The sequence below is a fragment of the Panthera uncia genome, chromosome B1 (assembly GCF_023721935.1).
Source record: "Panthera uncia isolate 11264 chromosome B1, Puncia_PCG_1.0, whole genome shotgun sequence".
NCBI classification, from domain to species: Eukaryota; Metazoa; Chordata; class Mammalia; order Carnivora; family Felidae; genus Panthera; species Panthera uncia.
Window position 1 is genome coordinate 57,194,150 of NC_064811.1, and position 17,814 is coordinate 57,211,963.

At 36.1% G+C, this 17,814-nt stretch overlaps 1 protein-coding gene across 1 annotated transcript in view; it reads right to left on the reverse strand.

The window, feature by feature from the left end:
* The window catches only part of ADAMTS3 (ADAM metallopeptidase with thrombospondin type 1 motif 3), a 258,079-nt gene that overhangs the window by 88,177 nt on the left and 152,088 nt on the right, over window positions 1–17,814 (reverse strand). The window lies entirely within an intron of this gene.

Sequence of the window (17,814 nt, forward strand, 5' to 3'; positions counted from 1 at the left end):
AGGCCTGCCACGTGTAGGGAGGCATTCAGTAAACAGTGGCTGAGGAATTTCGTACTTGTGGGAGCAAAAACACTTAAGAACAATACTATCTTCTACCACATAAGAACAAAATTGTCTCAGAGGCTAATAACTACCAGATATGACCTCATAATTGCATAAAGATACACCTAGCTGGGCGGTCATGAGGAAAGCAGGTTATCAGGTTGAGAAACGAGAGACATTTCTAGCACAGCTGGAAAATCACTCAAATTCCAACCTCTTTGTATTTCTGCTGAATATTTTACTCATATTTGACGACCCCTTTTTAGAAAACTTTCCCACACCACAATGTCACTCATGTTTCCCATAAGTTTTTATGCATGCCTTTATTATATGTATAATAGAGCTACCTTATAGTATTATTTGTGACTATTTTATTTGACTGCACTTGAAGCTCCGTGAAGGCAAGAAGTGGGCCAGTATACATCAGGACCACTGCACACAATCTTGCAGGCTGTGCACTGCACAAGGGCACCATATCTAAAGAGATGCGATAAACATCATGGATATCATAGATTGGAATATTTGTATCAACAATTTTCTGGTGGGTGACAATAAAGTTTCTTTTTTTTTTAAGGTTTATTTATTTTTCACAGAGAGAGACAGAGCATGAGTGGGGAAGGGGCAGAGACAGAGGGAGACAGCATCTGAAGCAGGCTCCAGGCTCTGAGCTGTCAGCACAGAGCCCAACGCAGGGCTCAAACCCAGGAATCACAAGATCATGACCTGAGTGGAGCTGAAGTCAGATGCTTAACTGACCGAGCCACCCAAGCGTGCCAACAATAAAGTTTCTTGAAGAAAATGTCCTTTGTTTTCTTATATTCAAAGGTCCTAGAACATAAAAGGTACCCAAAAATTTTTATATAAATGAATACACCAAGAACTGTACCATTAACTAATGCACAAAAAATTAATATATTGGTTTTATCTTTCAAGCTGACATATGAGGAAAGTAAATTCGATATGATAGATAATATAGATTAAAATGTGATAAAATTAAGAATATTTTGGCAGTAAATATTAATGAATTTTATGGTCTGAAGACGTATAAAGCAAATTCTCTCTAAAGTAAATATTGTAAACTATATCACTATACCTCAACACTAATGCTACCAACAGGGGAAACCGAGTTTAGGAATCCTCCCTGTCTCTCATAGGGCTTATAAGCTTTAATATCATAAAGCATGATAACCACTGCTATTAATGCTTAATACAGGTTTTCACTTTCAGATATTCAAGGGCACTGTACCCAAGATATCTGTAAATAGGACAAGAGGCATTCAAACAACAATGACAAAATAGCCTGTATTTCTTGGCATTTTACTTTCATTTAATCAGTACTTTCTATTTGTTATGTATAAATGCTGAGGACTAGCATTTTTTAGGCAGATTCATATCACCAAACTTCTTCTTTAGCAAGATTATAGCTTTTCGTTACTTTGATATTCACTGTTGGGTTAGGATAGAAGATACCACTAACCTAGATGATGTGGAATTTTTAAATTTAATCCAGGTTGCCAGAGGTATAATTAAATCCAGGTTTCAGGTGGTCCCTGCTCTGAATGAAGGGGCACATCCAGCTTTCCCAAGCTATGCTCTTTACAATTCCTTTTAGCAAACTCGCTTTGCATTTAAATGTATAACATAACATATATTGTGAATCTCAGCAAGGAACAATATAAATAGGTTAGAATTTCCAAAAGTGATGAATGGCATCAAGCCACAAATTTGGGAAACATTATAAAACTCAAGGGAGATAAACAGAAAGAAAACCAGACCACGGAAGTGAAGTCCCAAGCAAAGGGAAAATTGTAGAATCAGTCATAAAGAAAAAGAAGTATCACTTTCAAGGGAACAACAATGACTGGCAACCTGACTTCTCACTAGAGATGATGAAAGTCAAAAGGCAGTAGAATTGTATTTTTTAAGTGCTAAAAGAACATATTCTATTAAAGTAACCTTCAAAATTAGGGAAAAATAAAGTTATTCCCAGATAAGTAATACTGAAATAAACAACCAAAACTATTATCAGCAGACCCACAGAAACAGTTATGCTAAAAGCCATTCTTCCAACAAAAGGAAAGTAATATCTGATGAAAATTTGTAAGGAGAGGAATGAAGAGCACCAAACAGAGTGGATAAATAAAACATGAATCATCATCGATTTGGGGGAGGGGGTGTTGAAAAATATATGTAGAATTAAAAACATACCACAATAATAATCCAAATGTTGGTAGGGAGTAGCAAATGGAATTACATTGTTCTGAGATTCTAAAGTATCATAAAGTATCAAAAATTATATTAGGCTATAATAAGTAAAGTCTGAATATTGTTATTTTAGTGTAAATGCTAAGAGAATATAAAAGAATGTTCATGTAAATAGCTAAATGAAGGTGTAAATGGAATAATAAAAAAACACTTGTGTAATTCAAAAGAAGGCAAAAAAGTGGAGAAAGAGGAAGACAAATAGGAACAAAAAAATAGGAAAAAAATCAGATGGGAGTTATAATCCCAAATATACCATTGATTACTGTTCTGGGGGTAGAATTGTGTTCCCCCCAAAAGATGTATTTAACTCCTAAATGCTGGTACCTGTGAACATAACCTTATTTTTTTTAATGTTTATTTATTATTTATTTTTGAGAGACAGTATGAATGGGGTGGGGCAGAGGGAGAGAGAGAGAATCCCAAACAGGCTCCATGCTGTCAGCAAAGGGTCTGATGCAGGGCTCTATCCCACAAACCATGAGATCATGACCTGAGCCGAAATCAAGAGTCAGATGCTTAACCAATGGAGCCTCCCAGGCACCCTTAAACATAACCTTATTTGGAAGTAGTATGACTGTAGACTTAATCAAGTTAAGACGTGGTCATATTGAATTAGGATAGGCTCTAATTCAATGACTGGTATCCTTATAAGAGGGAAATTTGGATACAGACACACAGGGAGAACATCATGTGAAGGTGGAAACAGAGTTGGGAGGGATGTGTCTACAAACCAAAGAATGCTAAATATTCCTGGCAACACCAGAACCAGGAGAGAGGAATTGAATGGATTCTCCCTTGGAATCTCCAGAAGGAACCGATCCTGCTGACTCCTGGATTTCAGAACTCTAGCTACAGACTACAGTCTAGAACAGACTAAAGAAGAATAAATCTGTGTTTTTAGACTCCCCAGTTTGTGGTACTTTGTTATGACAGCCCTAGGAAATTAATACATTTACATTAACTGGATATTGAATATATATTTGAATTTAAAAACAAAGATTGTCATACTGCATAAGAAAAACAAAATTTAAAAAGTGGCAATATACTGCATGCAGGAGACATACCTTAAATACTAAAGAAGGGTTAAAATGAAAGGATGGAAAAAGGTACACCAAGAAAACACTAAAGAAAATAAAGATGTAGTTATACAAATATCAGATAAGCTAGACTTTAAACAACGAGTTTACTTAAAAAAAATAGTTTATAAGATTCAAAAAATTTCAATCCACTAGGAAGATACAGCAATTAAAAATATATAGCAATTTTAAATTTACACACAACTGATTACATAGCTTTATAATATATAAAGTGGAAACTGACAGAAGTAAAATGAGAAAAAAAACCTTTAGTAGATAGTTTTAACATAGTAGATAGTTTTAATACAACTAACACTAAAAGAACAAACAGATTTACAAAAGCAGTACATTTCTAGATGATATGAACAACACAATTAACAAAATTGACTTGGTAACAAACAGAGCTGTATCCAACAATGACAGAATTCACATTCTTTTCAAGTCATCATGGAACTCTTGTCTATTGCTGGACCATATGCTGGGCCATAAAGCAAGTCTGAACTGATTTCAGAGAACTGAAATCATTCAGTGCCATCTCACTTCCATAAAATTGAACAAGAAATCAAAAGCAAAATGACAATCACAAACCTCCAAATGTGGAAATTAAACAATATATTCATAAACCACATGGTGCAGAAGACATCACAGTGAAGACTTAGAAAATATTTTGAACTGAATAACAGCATATTGGAATTTATGGGATGCACATAAAGCTGTACTTAGAAGGAAAATTTATAACCTTGAATGCCGAAATTGGAAAATGAAGAAAGAGTGAATATCAAGTGCCTAAATATTCATCTCAAGAAGTTAGAATAGGAAAAAAACATTAAGTCGTTAAACTAGATAAAATAGAAAAGCAGAAATAAATAAAAACAAACATACAATAGAAAAAAATCGACACAGCCAAAAATTAAATCTGAGGAAAGAATGATGTTCTGAGAAAACTTCTATGAAGATCTATCAGAGAGAGACAAGACACAAATCCCAAATATAAGAAATGAAAAAAGAAATACCTTGATAAATCCTTAAAATCCTTTTTAATCCTTACGATTAAAAAAATCATAAAAATAAGAGGAGATCATGAACAACTTTATGCCAATAAACTTTATAAGAAATGAACAAATACCCTGAACAACACATGTTACTAAAAATGATACAAAAATAAATAGAAAATGTGAATTGTACTCCATCTATTAAGAAAATTGAATGTGTATTTAAAAACCTATCCTGAAACTCTAGGGATTTTATGAAAAAACTATGAAAATTAATAACTGAATTTAGCAAGAAAGAGGAATATAAAGTCAACATAAAAACCATTTTTCTATATGCCAGAAACACACCCAAATTTTTAAAAGATAGAATTTACAATGGCATCAAAAAACATCAGATGACCAGGAATATATCTAACAAAAGATATGCAATACTAACATACTGAAAAGAATAAAATGGTATTGAGAGAAAAGAACTAAATAAGAAGAACAATTAACTGTGTTCATAGCTTGGAAGACTCCTTTTTACAAAGATGTCAATTCTCCCTAAACTAATTTATAGATTCAACAGAATCCCAATAAAAATGTCAATATTTTTTTATGAAAGCTAGGAAATTTTTTTTTTAAAAACAGAGCAATGCAAAGGGTCAAAAACAGCCATGGGAATCCTTAAAAAGCAGCACAGACTTGAAAAACTTACACCACCACATATCGAAGTCTATTAGAAAGTTAAAACAGTCAACATGGAAGCAAAGACTAACAAAGAGGCCAAAGTAAAGAACAGAGTCCAGAACATACCCACAGACGTGTGATCATCCAAAATACAAGACAACGCTACCATGAAATGGAAGATGAATGGCTTTTCTGTGAATGTTATTAGGTCAACTGGACATCCATATGGGGACAAAAAGGAATCTTGAGCCATACCTCACATAAAACACAAAAATCAAAAGGAGATGGTCTAAAATCTGAATATGAAAGAAAAAAACAGGAAAGCATTTAAGTGAAAACACAGACCAACTTCATGACTTTGAGAGGCAAAAATTCTGTAAGAGGCCATGAAAACTCTACATTAACTCCATGTAACATATGTAAAATGGAGTGACATATAAGAACATATAAAACTATATGTAAGACTCCATGTTAAATATAGGAAAATTCTGCTACATCTGATTTTAAGATCTGTTCATCGAAAGACCCAAAAAAAGTGAAAAGTAAGCCCCAAGTGTAAGAAAAGATATTTGTAATATATACGTATATGTATCTGTGTGTGTGTGTGTGTGTGTGTGTGTGTATCTGAAAAAGTACTCCTGTGTATAAAGAACTCCTATTCTTCAAATCAATAACAAAAGCATGTACTCCAAAAGAAAAATGTATAAAACACTTAGGCAATTAACCAAAGTGGATATTCAAATGATCAATAAACATATGATAAGACACTTAACCATAACAGTCACCAAGGAAATGTTAATAAAAACCAGAATGAGATATCACTACACACCTCCAAAATGACTAAAATTAAAATAGTAGTAACAATAACAACAGTACAAAGCATTGATGAAGATGTGGAACAACCAGATTTCTCAAACACTTCCTGTTAATAACCTATACTGATAAAGCCCCTCTGAAAACTGGAACTATCTATTAAAGCCGAATGTATGACACAGAACTTTCACTCCTAGGCATATATCCACCAGAAATCTATACACATGTGCATGAAAAATATGCACAAGAATGTTCATAACAGCCCTATTTATAACAGCCCCAAATGGAAACAACCCAGTCCATTAACAATAAAATGGATAAAGAAATTGCAGTATTCCCATGCAATGGAAAATTATACAGCAATAAGGATGAATGACATAGCACTACAAACATACGGATGAATGTTAGAATATAACTTTGAATATAAACAATCAAACACAAAACAACTATATACCATATGATTTTGCTTATTCAAAGTTCAAACTCAGGTAAAACTAACTTACGGTGTGCGAAGTAAAAATAGTGGTGTGAGAAGTATCTGGGGTACTGACAATGCTGTAGGTCAAATACAGTGTTGTGGCATATTCATGTAAAGACTAAAGTTTCCACAACTTAATGAAGACTATGCAAGAATAAGCATATTGCCCATTTCTTCATTTACCCAGACAGAATGTGGTAAAAAGAATCTAAAAAAAAATAAAATAAATGTTTTCAAAGCCTATGGCTATGTTAGCAATAAAAAAAAAAAAGTGTACACTCCATAAGTTATTCTATATTTTTTTCATTTTGATAAAATTAAAAACATGTATTTAATAAACAACTGAGCAGCAGCCTTTCTGTTCTATTGCATGTTTGGGAATAGTTTCTCTCTCTCTCTCTCTCTCTCTCTCTCTCTCTCTCTCCCTTTCTCTCTCTCTCCCTTTCTCTCTCTCTCCCTTTTTTGGTATAGAATTCCCTATTATTATTTTCCTGCTATGCTTTGAATCATCCAAGCCAAGAGTTGTTTTTAGCATTAAGCAGCTAACCCAGAAGCAAAGAAAACCAGTCACAAGAGATTATCTCCTTCAGGACTGTTCTAGAATTATTACACATATGAATTATTTAAAAATTGGATAATTTTATGTGGCAAAAGGAAGAAGAAAGTTATAAATAGAAAAGAGTAAAAGATGTCACTAATTATTAACTAGGCAATATGAAAATAAACGCTTCCATAAATAGATTTTTATATTTTTTCCTTACACTAAATTTTCTTCCACTTCTGTTTCTTCCATCCTGTCCACATTGGTGGATTATTTATTGCTATTTCAGTTATATATTTCAAGAGAATGAGGTGACTGATTATATTTTTGCATAGTTGCTTGGTTTAAAATTCTGTGAAAGGAATTTATTTTTAAATTTGAAAGCTGTTACTATGACATTAAAAAAATGACAACAGAAATGACTAGCAAAGAAATACTCTAAACATCTTTAGTTCTAGTGATTATAATTATTTAAGACCTCTTGCCTGTAATCCAAGCAATTACTACCTTCAAATGAAAGTAGATATTTCTAAGAAACCCCAAAAGCTACTACCTGAGTTTTATTGTTCTGGTTCTCCACTAATGTCTTACGAAATGTTTGCCATATCTCACAGGTTACTACATGAAAGGAGATCATTGTTTATAGTCCCAGTTCTGAGTCACTAGCCCTGAAATGTTTCCTCCCACTACATTTCTTGATCTAGACCTTCCTGGCTATCTATTTTATTACCTTTTCCCCTCATTTATTTCATTTCTAGCATTATCTCACCCCTTAGACTTTTGTACTAGGCACTGTCAGTCGCACAGCTATGTAATCGGCTTCTGGCAACCTTGAGTAAATACTCTATTTTATCCCTGTGAGTTAGCAGATTGGCCCAGCAAGCTTGTTTTTACCACTAAGGAATTACCTCCCAAGCAGCTAATGCAGTTCTGGGGATTTGGTCCATTCAACACTACAGATATTTCTTGAGGGCCTACTATGTGCCCAGAACTCTGCCAGCTGCTAAAAAGAAAATGATGAGTAGAACAGAGAGTCTCGGCCCTTTGAGAGCTTTGATGGAAAAGACAGAGCTTAAACAAGTAAATACACAGATATATGATCACAGACTATAATGAGTGCTGGGAAGAGAAAGTACTTGGTACAAGGGTACTCCGAGGGCATATGATGGTTGGCCTGGCCCAGTCTGCAGGGTCAGGAAAGTCTTCCAAGGAAGTGACATTCAGCCAAGATCTAAAGAATGATAATTAGGCAGGGAGCCATACCAGGCAGGAACTTGCATGGCAGGACGAGGAATTTGTGTTCATGAAAGGGAGGAACTTTCTTTTGAAAAATTATTAATTAACCAAAGATAAGGGAAATGGGGAAAAACTGACATTTTAAAAGAGAAAACTAAATTATATTCTAGTTCAAGGATTGTTTCACTGCAAAAAAGAAACCTAATCACTCCTCAATTTTGCCGAGTCTCAGTGCCTCCAAAAGAGAAATTGAAGAAGGACCCAGAGCTATGATCAAGACATAATGTGGCATGAAGTTCTATAAGGGAAAATACAGATGACAAAGGGCAAAGTTGTAAAGTTAGGTATCAATTTATAGGAGAAGAAGACAGGGTCAAAATGCCAGACATCAGAATTATGGACAGCAATAGAAACACAGAAGAGGTAAGTTTAAGGTGGACATAATGTACAAACTGGCAGAATCATAATCATGAATGTTGTGTACCTGAAACTAATGTAACACTGTGTCAACTATACCCCCCACATTAAAAATAAATGATTTTTTTTTTGAAGATGGGTATCTGGGGCATCTGGGTGGCTCAGTCGGTTAAGCATCTGACTTCAGTTCAGGTCATGATCTCACGGTTTGTGGGTTTGAGCCCCACATCAGGCTCAGACCTGGAGGCTGTTTTGGATTCTGTGTCTCCCTCTCTCTCTGCCCCTCCCCAACTCATGCTCTCTCTCTCAAAAATAAGTAAACATTAAAAAACAAAAGTAGACATCAAAAGAGGGCCATTAGGTAAGATCAGAGTTTGAAGGTTTTAAATATATATACTCAAATATATATAACAGGTTATATGTAAGTGCTATATACTGTTAAATAGAAGTAAAACGCAAAATGGAGTTAGAACAATTTCATTCACAGTGCCCTATGCAGGGACAAAAATATATTTACACAGAGAAATAGAATGACACAACAGTTCTTTTTCCACTCATCTCTGCTTTAGGTTTAAATTGGACAGCTCCTGGGCTTCACAGATATTATCAAGAGAGTATCTAGCATTAACACAGACTACACACAATTATTCCAAATTAGCCTGGACATTTGATAAATATCCATCCCTGTGGAGGCAGAGAAGTAAGGTGGACAGCTCCCTAGACTTGAGTCCCGACAACATCTCTGAGGGCCTGAGTCACTGAACCTCTAACAGTGAGCCTCATAGCAGAGAGTACATTATGATCATCTGGAAGGCTTGTTAAAATGCAGGCTGTGTGGCCCCACCCCCATAGTTTCTGGCTAGGTGGGTCTGGGTTGAAGTCTGAAAAGTCCATTCCTTGAGAGCTTGTTTGGAGGTTATAGCAGGGGAGTGCAGCTACTCATATGCCCTTGATTGAGGAACAAAGATCTGTCCTCCTCTGTCCAGGAAGGTTGTCCTCTTTGACTGAGCATGCAGCTTTGGGAGGGATGCACATGGAGGAAGGGGACGCCCCCCTCGCCAGCCAGATCAGCCTAATCAACCCTGGAGATCAATGCGGTGACAGATGTTGCAACCAGATCGCTCTCACATCCTGAAAAGTGCATTCCTAACCAGTTTCTAGGTGAGGCTGATGCTGCTGATTTTGAGAACTTCTGCTCTAAGGGTATGTTTCCTTATCTGCAAAATGAGGGTATTATTGCCTCTGAGGCCCACTCCACAGAGTTGTTGAATGAAACCAGTTATGTCCAATAAGGATACAATGTGTTTCATATTTTTCTTATATCTCACTGCAAAGGAAGATATCTTTGAATGACTGAATGCCTACATTTGATTAATAAAGTGATTCTATGTGAGTGTAAGAGAGTAATGATCAAACACCTAAGAATTCTTCCTAAGTAGCATTCATTTAAATGACATGGATAAACAGGAATTCAAATAGTAAGAGAGAGGAGGACTAGGGAGTGGAGTTAGGTAGCTGGTATATATTTTTTAAGTTTATTTATTTATTTTGAGAGAGACTGAGTAGGGGAGAGGTAGTGAGAGGGGGAGAGAGAGAATCCCAAGCAGGCTCCATACAGTCAGCACAGAGCCCGACGTGGGGCTCAAACCCACAAACCTTGAGATCATGACTCGAGCTGAAGATAAGAGTCAGATGCTTAACCGACTGAGCCACCCAGGTGCCCCTATAGCTGGTACTCTTAACATGATCTTACTAGATATTAAAATATTAAAATGCTTCCATACCGATTAGCAAATAACTGCTGTCTAAGTAACTGCTGTCAGTGCCATCCCCCGAGCACTGCAGACCCACAAAGGCATCTAAGAAGAAAATGGCTGACACAGCAAGAGACTGCCACCACCCTGCCTCGGCACCTGTGCCAATGCCTCTTCTGACTGGCGTGTGCCCATGACACACTGATAGTTACATGCTTTGAATATCACCCTCAGAAAGGAGAGGGGATGAGATGACTGACAGCCCCTTGAAGACATATTTCTAGATCATTCCATTGCAAATACGTTCTTCCTCTGCATCTTTATTCCATCATATAAGAAGTTGCAGGAGACTGGGGAAGTATAATGGAGAAAGGAGAAACACCAAAGTGAGGAAAGGATTTAGGATTATATGTTGTTGCAGAATAACTTCACTTGGGTATTGCTAAAACCTACTCAGAAACGTGAGTTTAGAAAGATCTAAAGGACAAAGGACACAGCAGTCACAGAGCATGACTGGTCTACATCTGCCTCTCTGTTCCAGCATTTTCCAAATTGCCATCTGCCTTTGCAGCAGCTCTGCCACCTTGAGCAAGTTGGGTCTACGGCCTTGAAATTCTGAGTGGCCTTTGATGTTGCCAAGCATTGGACAGAAATGAGGAATTTCTACTTTGGAGCTAGGTCAATGTTGTCTCCACTTGTGTTCACAGAAACGGCATATTCTCCATTATTTCAGTTGAAATTTCTGAGCTCAAAATGGGATTCACTAACCCACAACAGAGTAACTGGAAATAAGAATGATCATTCTGAATGCCTTCAAATATCCCTGAATAAACTACTTCAAACCAAGATGACTCTTTATGCATTTCCTGAGCAATGAGGAGGTAAAGGATGCATCCTTAGAGTCGTAAGAAACACCATTCCAGGAAATGTTTTCTGAAAAAATTCTCTTCCACAGATGGAATTGAAAAGGATAATGTAGAAACATCCATCTCCACTTGTAAAAATCTCACCCATATTAAAAAACTGGGGTTTATGACTAAAGTTCCTTCATTGGTTTCCACAGAAAATGCTGCCATTCTTTGTCTCTACCTCAATTATAACTACAAAATACTGGACACAATGAATGAGGCATGTAGTAAACCATAGTCAATGAAATGGTACATTTCCAATTCAATGTTAAGAGTCAAAGTGGCTATTTTCCTTCCTATATTCAGAGAGTGTCATAGGAACACATGTGTATTCTTTGTGTTTGAGAAAGAATTGCTTCTAAAGGTTGATCAGTTAAGGGCAATGCATAACATTAAGAAGAAATGCTCTTCTCCAGTTTGCATTCCCACCAACAGTGCACAAGTTTCCTTTTTCTCCACATTCTTGCCAACACATGTTTCTTTTGTAAAAAAGTTAAAAAATAGAACTACCCTATGATCCAGTAATTGTATTACTGGGCATTTCTCTCCAAAATACAGAAACATGAATTCAAAAGGATACATGCACCCCTTATGTTTATTGCAGCACTATTTACAAATAGGCAAATTATGGAAACAGCCTAAGTGTCCATCAATAGATGAGTGGATAAAAAATATGTGGTATATGTATACAATGGAATATTATTCAACCATAAAAAGAATAGAATCTTGACATTTTCAACAACATAGATGGAACTAGAGGACATAATCTCGAGTGAAATAAACCAGTCAGAGAAAGACAAATACCATATGATTTCATTCATATGTGAAATTTAAGAAACAAAACAAAACAAAGGAAAAGAGAGGGACAAACCAAGAAACAGACTAGACTCTTAACTATAAGGAACAAAGTGATGGTTACCAGAGAGGAGGTGAGTAGGGGGATGGGTGAAATAGGGGATGGGATTAAAAACTAATTTATCATCATGAGCACTGAGTAATGTAGAGAATTGTTGAATCACTATACTGTACACCTGAAACTAATATAACACTGTATGTTAACTACACTGGAATTAAATTTTTTTAACTTAATAAAAAGGTAATAATAAAAATGAAAACTTAATAAAAATAATAAAAAGGAAATGTTCTTAAATGGATATGGAAACTCACTGAAAAAAATACAAGGAAAGCTTAAAACTCTGAAAAAAATTTGGAGGAAAGCTATAAAGCACAGTAATACGTTGTATATAGTGAAAGTTACCAAGAAATGCTGCCCAGTTTGAGCTGTACAAAAGGGTGGGTCACTATTTGGTTGTGCTCTTGGGGCACCTCATGAAATCTACAGAATCATTTTATTGACATTGACTGCAACCTTTTAAAACCTTCATAAACTGGGGCACCTGGGTGGCTCAGTCGGTTAAGCGTCCGACTTCGGCTCAGGTCATGATTCGGTTCGTGAGTTCAAGCCCCGTGCCGAGCTCTGTGCTGACAGCTCAGAGCCTAGAGTCTGCTTCAGATTCTGTGTCTCCCTCTCTCTCTGCCCCTTCCCTGGCCATGCTCTGCCTCTCTCTCTCTCTCTCTCTCTCTCAAAAATAAATGAACAGTAAAAAAAATTTTTTTAAACCTTCCTAAATTTTCAATGGAAATGGAAAACAGAAAAATACATTTCAAACGCAATAATAGTACATAAATGTTAGAGAATAAAATAATAAGATGCTGAATTTAGCATTCCAGAAATGTGACATTATCTAATTCTATAAGCCAGAGGGGAAGGGAACAAGTGGGAAAACGTGGGGCAACATAAAACAAGGCACATGTATGGAAAATCTGTGCAAGTACACTTATATCAGTGTTTGTTGAATATCTTTGACTCTTAAAATGACAGTGTTTTTAGGATCTTCAGAGAAAAGTGAAAGGAGAATGAGAAGATAGACACTAATGTTTTGGGGACAGAGAAGACTCTCAGTGTGACACAGCAAGCTTTCAAACTGACCAAATAAATGAAGCATTTTAAAAAAAGAGAAGCAATTCAACGAAGCAGGTAGATAATCAGGGGAAGGGTGGAGGCACAGGGGTGAGGCATAGGCTATTCCTTTACTTATCTGGAAAGAAGTTTAGATTTTCACCAAGAACATATACCTAAATGAACTGAGCCTTGAACTGGTTGTATTTATTGGAATCACAAATATTATCATTTATAAATAAAGCTCCCAAGTATTTTTAAATTGATTGATTACAATGAATTAAGGCAGTTATAGATTTTTTATGACCAGGATTTCATATTAAAATCTATTGACTTGAAAATCAACATCCAAAGTAAAATCATTTAGACTGATGAGAGGCAGCATATATAGTACTTAACATAGAAGTACTTAACTTAATAGTGCTATATATTAGAAATTGGGCAAGAGGGACTATCATTACTACCTTTGCCACTTTCTAGCTGAGTGAACAAGTTATTTAATCTCACTGAACTTGAGATACTTCAGTAAAATGAGGATAACAGTACAATCCACTTCATACATATCATTGCTTTACTTATTAACTCACTACATGGTAAGATCTATGAGGACAAGAACCAAGACTCTTTGGTCCATCCTTACAAACTAAGTTCTTAGTACGTAACATTCTCTTGCGCACGCACGCATGCACATGAATGTGTGCCTTTGGCAAACAAATCTAAGAAAATACTTATAAAGCACCTAACATATAGACACTATGTTAAGTTCTTAGAATTAACTGATAACAAGACAGAAATAGCACCTACTTGCAGGAGAATAAAATAAAGTTATATAGCTAAGTACTTACCATAGTGCCTAAAACATGATAAACTTAATATGAATGTTTCCAGATGTTGAGTCCTGTTTCCCCACATCTAAGAGACTTGTGCAAGTCCAGAGTCTTCCCCATGATATTAGCAAATTCTCAAGGGCTGACTAGTTCACGTCCCCTCCCACCCTGCAGAATGTGTCCTTTACATCTCATGCTGTGCTAAAAGTTCATTCCTCTCTCTGGCTCCCAAGGAAGATTCTATTTCAAGAAATATTTGATAAGTTTAGTTAATTTTTTAAGTTTTTCAGGGAAGGGTGGCCTAGCTACAGTCTCCTACCATTTCAGCATACCCAACCTCCTCATTGTTCCTCCTTGTCTTCCTTTTCTGGTGCCCCAAGCAAATTGATCCTCTCTTCTCAAATGGGAAATTCTGTCCATATATAAGCACGGTATCATTTCATCTTCTGGCCCAAGCAGGCTTTTTATTTTATTTTATTTTTCCAACAGAAGCTGGCCCCTTCCTAAAGGCATATTCTCAAATCATGTAATAAACATAATACAATAAAATAATAACGGTTTCGCCACCTAGTTACATTACGTACTATTTCTATAATTATATCATCATCATCATCATTAGCATTAGCAGAAACTTCCATTTCTAATTCTGAATAGAACCACATGAAACAATGTTAGATGGGCTATTAACGGGAAGTCTGAGATCCTATGAAAGAGGCAGCTTTCATTACATCCTGCCAAAATAGAAATACTCTCTTTCATATAACTGTATACGACATCTCTAAATAACCATCCACATGACTTGGAATTTTATATTTGCGGTCACAGAAGCTATATGACTAACACCATGCCAACTGTCTTAGCATTCTATTTGCTGTGTAACAAATCACCACAAACCAAGCGTTTTAAATCAACACTCATTTAGTAATTCACAGACTGCAGGTCAAAGTCTGACCAGGACTGAACTGGTCTTATAGGTTAGAATTTGGGCAAGGCTCAACTTTTTTTCCCCCCAGGTTTACACAAAGCTGAAATCAAGATGTCAGCCACGCTGAGGTTCTCAACTGAACTTCAGAGTCCTCTTCCAAATTTATGGGCTGCTGGCATACTTCATGTATTTGCAGCTATATAACAGAGATCCCAATTTCCTTGTTAGCTCTCAACCAAGGCTTCAACTCCTAGAGGCTTCCTTTAGTTTCTTGTCATGAGGCTCCCACAGGCAGTTCACATCATGGCTTCTTACTTCCAGACCAGTGGGAGCACATCTCTCTAATATTTCGCCTTCTTTTAATTAGGTCCTCTAATGGGATCAAGCCCACCCAGGATAATCTTCCTTTTGAGATCTCATCACATTCAAAGCTTCTGCCCACACTGAGGGAGAAGGAATTATACAGGGCATGTATACCCAGGGGTGGAAATCCTGTGGCCACCTTAGCATCCCGTTTCCCACACCGATTTTCCTGAAAACTATCTTCCACACAGCAACCAGTGCTCCTGAATATACCTCTTTCCTGGAAGCCACAATCAAGGTGAAGCAAGGGGCTGAGACTCTCAAATGTAATAGTGCATTTCCATCTATTTCACATACTGGACTTCCTGACAGATAATTACTCCTTAATAAGTTGTTTTCCAGAAAAATAAAAATGTCCAATAAACCTTTAGACATGACGAATCACTTAAATATCACCCAATTGTCAAAACCTTGTCCCTCATTAACATTCCATGATTTATAAGAAATAAGTTCAAATCAATCTAGAGCCTATAGTTTAAAATTCATGATAGAGTGAAAAGAACATTTATTTTTTAATCAAAAAATATTAAATTCAAGTTCTGCCTATACCAATTATTTATTCTGAAATTCTGAGAAATCTATAGTATCATTCACCACAGTTTTCACAGTAAACGTGGTGATAATGATTGTAGTAATAATAAAAATCTTCATAAGATTATTGTGAAGATCAAAGGAGATCATGCATATAGTATAGTATAAAATGGCATACATATGTAATTATTAGGTATATTATTAGTATTATCAGCACTCTCCAAATTGTTTAATGGAAAACATTTATCTTCCTGACTCTTCTTCCTTCTTGTCCCATCTCACTCATATGAATTTTGTATCAGTGGGAGCGGACACATGCAACAGAACGTGTTGCTGTGGAACAGTAATAATTGATGAGGACATAGAATGTCTTTGTGGTCTACCAGTTGAAGAATATGCACATAATATTAATCTGAACACATTTGACCATAGGGCCAGTGTGATGCCCAAACACGTTCTATAGATGTTTACAATATTCTTAAGGATATGTTGAAAAGGATATGTTGTCAAGGTACTCGAACTCCAAACAAATTCCCTGACTATGGTACAAGAGCTATTATAATAGAAAAGACCAGTGGAAGCCATTGAGGTACTGCCTTCCTAAAAGCAATAGTAAATTTTTCAACAAATAATTGTTTTCTGGGGCTCCTGGATGGCTCAGTCAGTTAAGTGTCCGACTTCAGGCCAGATCATGATCTCACCATGTGGGAGTTCAAGCCCAGCATGGGCTCCATGCTGACAGCTCAGAGCCTGGAGCCTGCTTCACATTCTGTGTCTCCCTCTTCCTCTGTCCCTCCCCTGCTCACAACACTCTGTCTCTCCCTCTCTCTCAAAATAAATAAACATTAAAAAAAAATTTTTTTTTAAACCCATTGTTTTCCTATTGGGCCACTCAGAGAACATTATTAAGCTCAAAGACCTAAAAAATTCAAGAATGATGATTCCTGTCACTTCTCCATTTAACTCTCCAAATTAGACTAGTGCGGAAGATAAATGAGTTCCAAAGAATGAAAGTCTTTTCAGAAGTAATAACTGGTGAATATAATTATAGCTGGTGTTTCAGATATTGTTTGTTACTGGATAAAACTTAAATAGCTTATTTCACCTAATATGCAGTTTTCATTTGATAAATGCGTTCCTTTTTTTCTCTATTTTATTAAGACAAGACTACCACTAGTAAACTATTTTTACTTGGCAGCACCAGAAGTTTATGTTTGCCATTCTGCCTTAGAGATATAACAAATCTCTCTCGCACAATCCCACGGTGTACCATTTTAGTCTATAATATTGACTTCATATTACTGGAAGGTTTCTAGAGAGCAGCAAATAGTAGCTATCCCATATGACTCTATAAACCAAGTGTGTGGCAGAGATAGAAAAATAATTCTCATAGAAATACATAATGTTGCCACCTCAGGGTAGTTTTTAAGAGTCCATTGGTTTAGAGACTATCAGCATACTTCTTCCGAAGTGAAGAACCAGTTGCTGTATCTTGTGTACCCAACCACCAAGAAGGAGTAAGAACATCTCGTTAGTCAGTCTGATTTCGGAAGTGACATTTATCACTGACTCATTCTCCAAATTATTTTTAAAAGTTGCCAGTTTTGAGAGGCCTAGAATAAAAAGAAAAAAAATTATCCCACTTGACTAAGATGCAGTGCAAGTTGCTCTATTTTTAGTTATCATGATCAGACAATTGTATTTACAAGAGAATCACAGCAGAGCCTTTTTGTCTTTTACGGCATAGTAATAAGGCCAACTACACCTAAGCAAATAACTTTCTTTTTTAAGAAAATATCTCCTAGATTCCTACTGATGTCTGGTAAAATTGAATGTCTGATTATGGGATGCCAAGTAACCATGCTAGTTGATCTTTTATTCCTGAATTAAGTGTTATCTGATTAATTTTGATGTAACAGGCATATCCAACAGACCTCCATCTCCACCAACCGATGAAAATCAAACACACACATACACATTATACACACACACACACACACACACACACACACATATA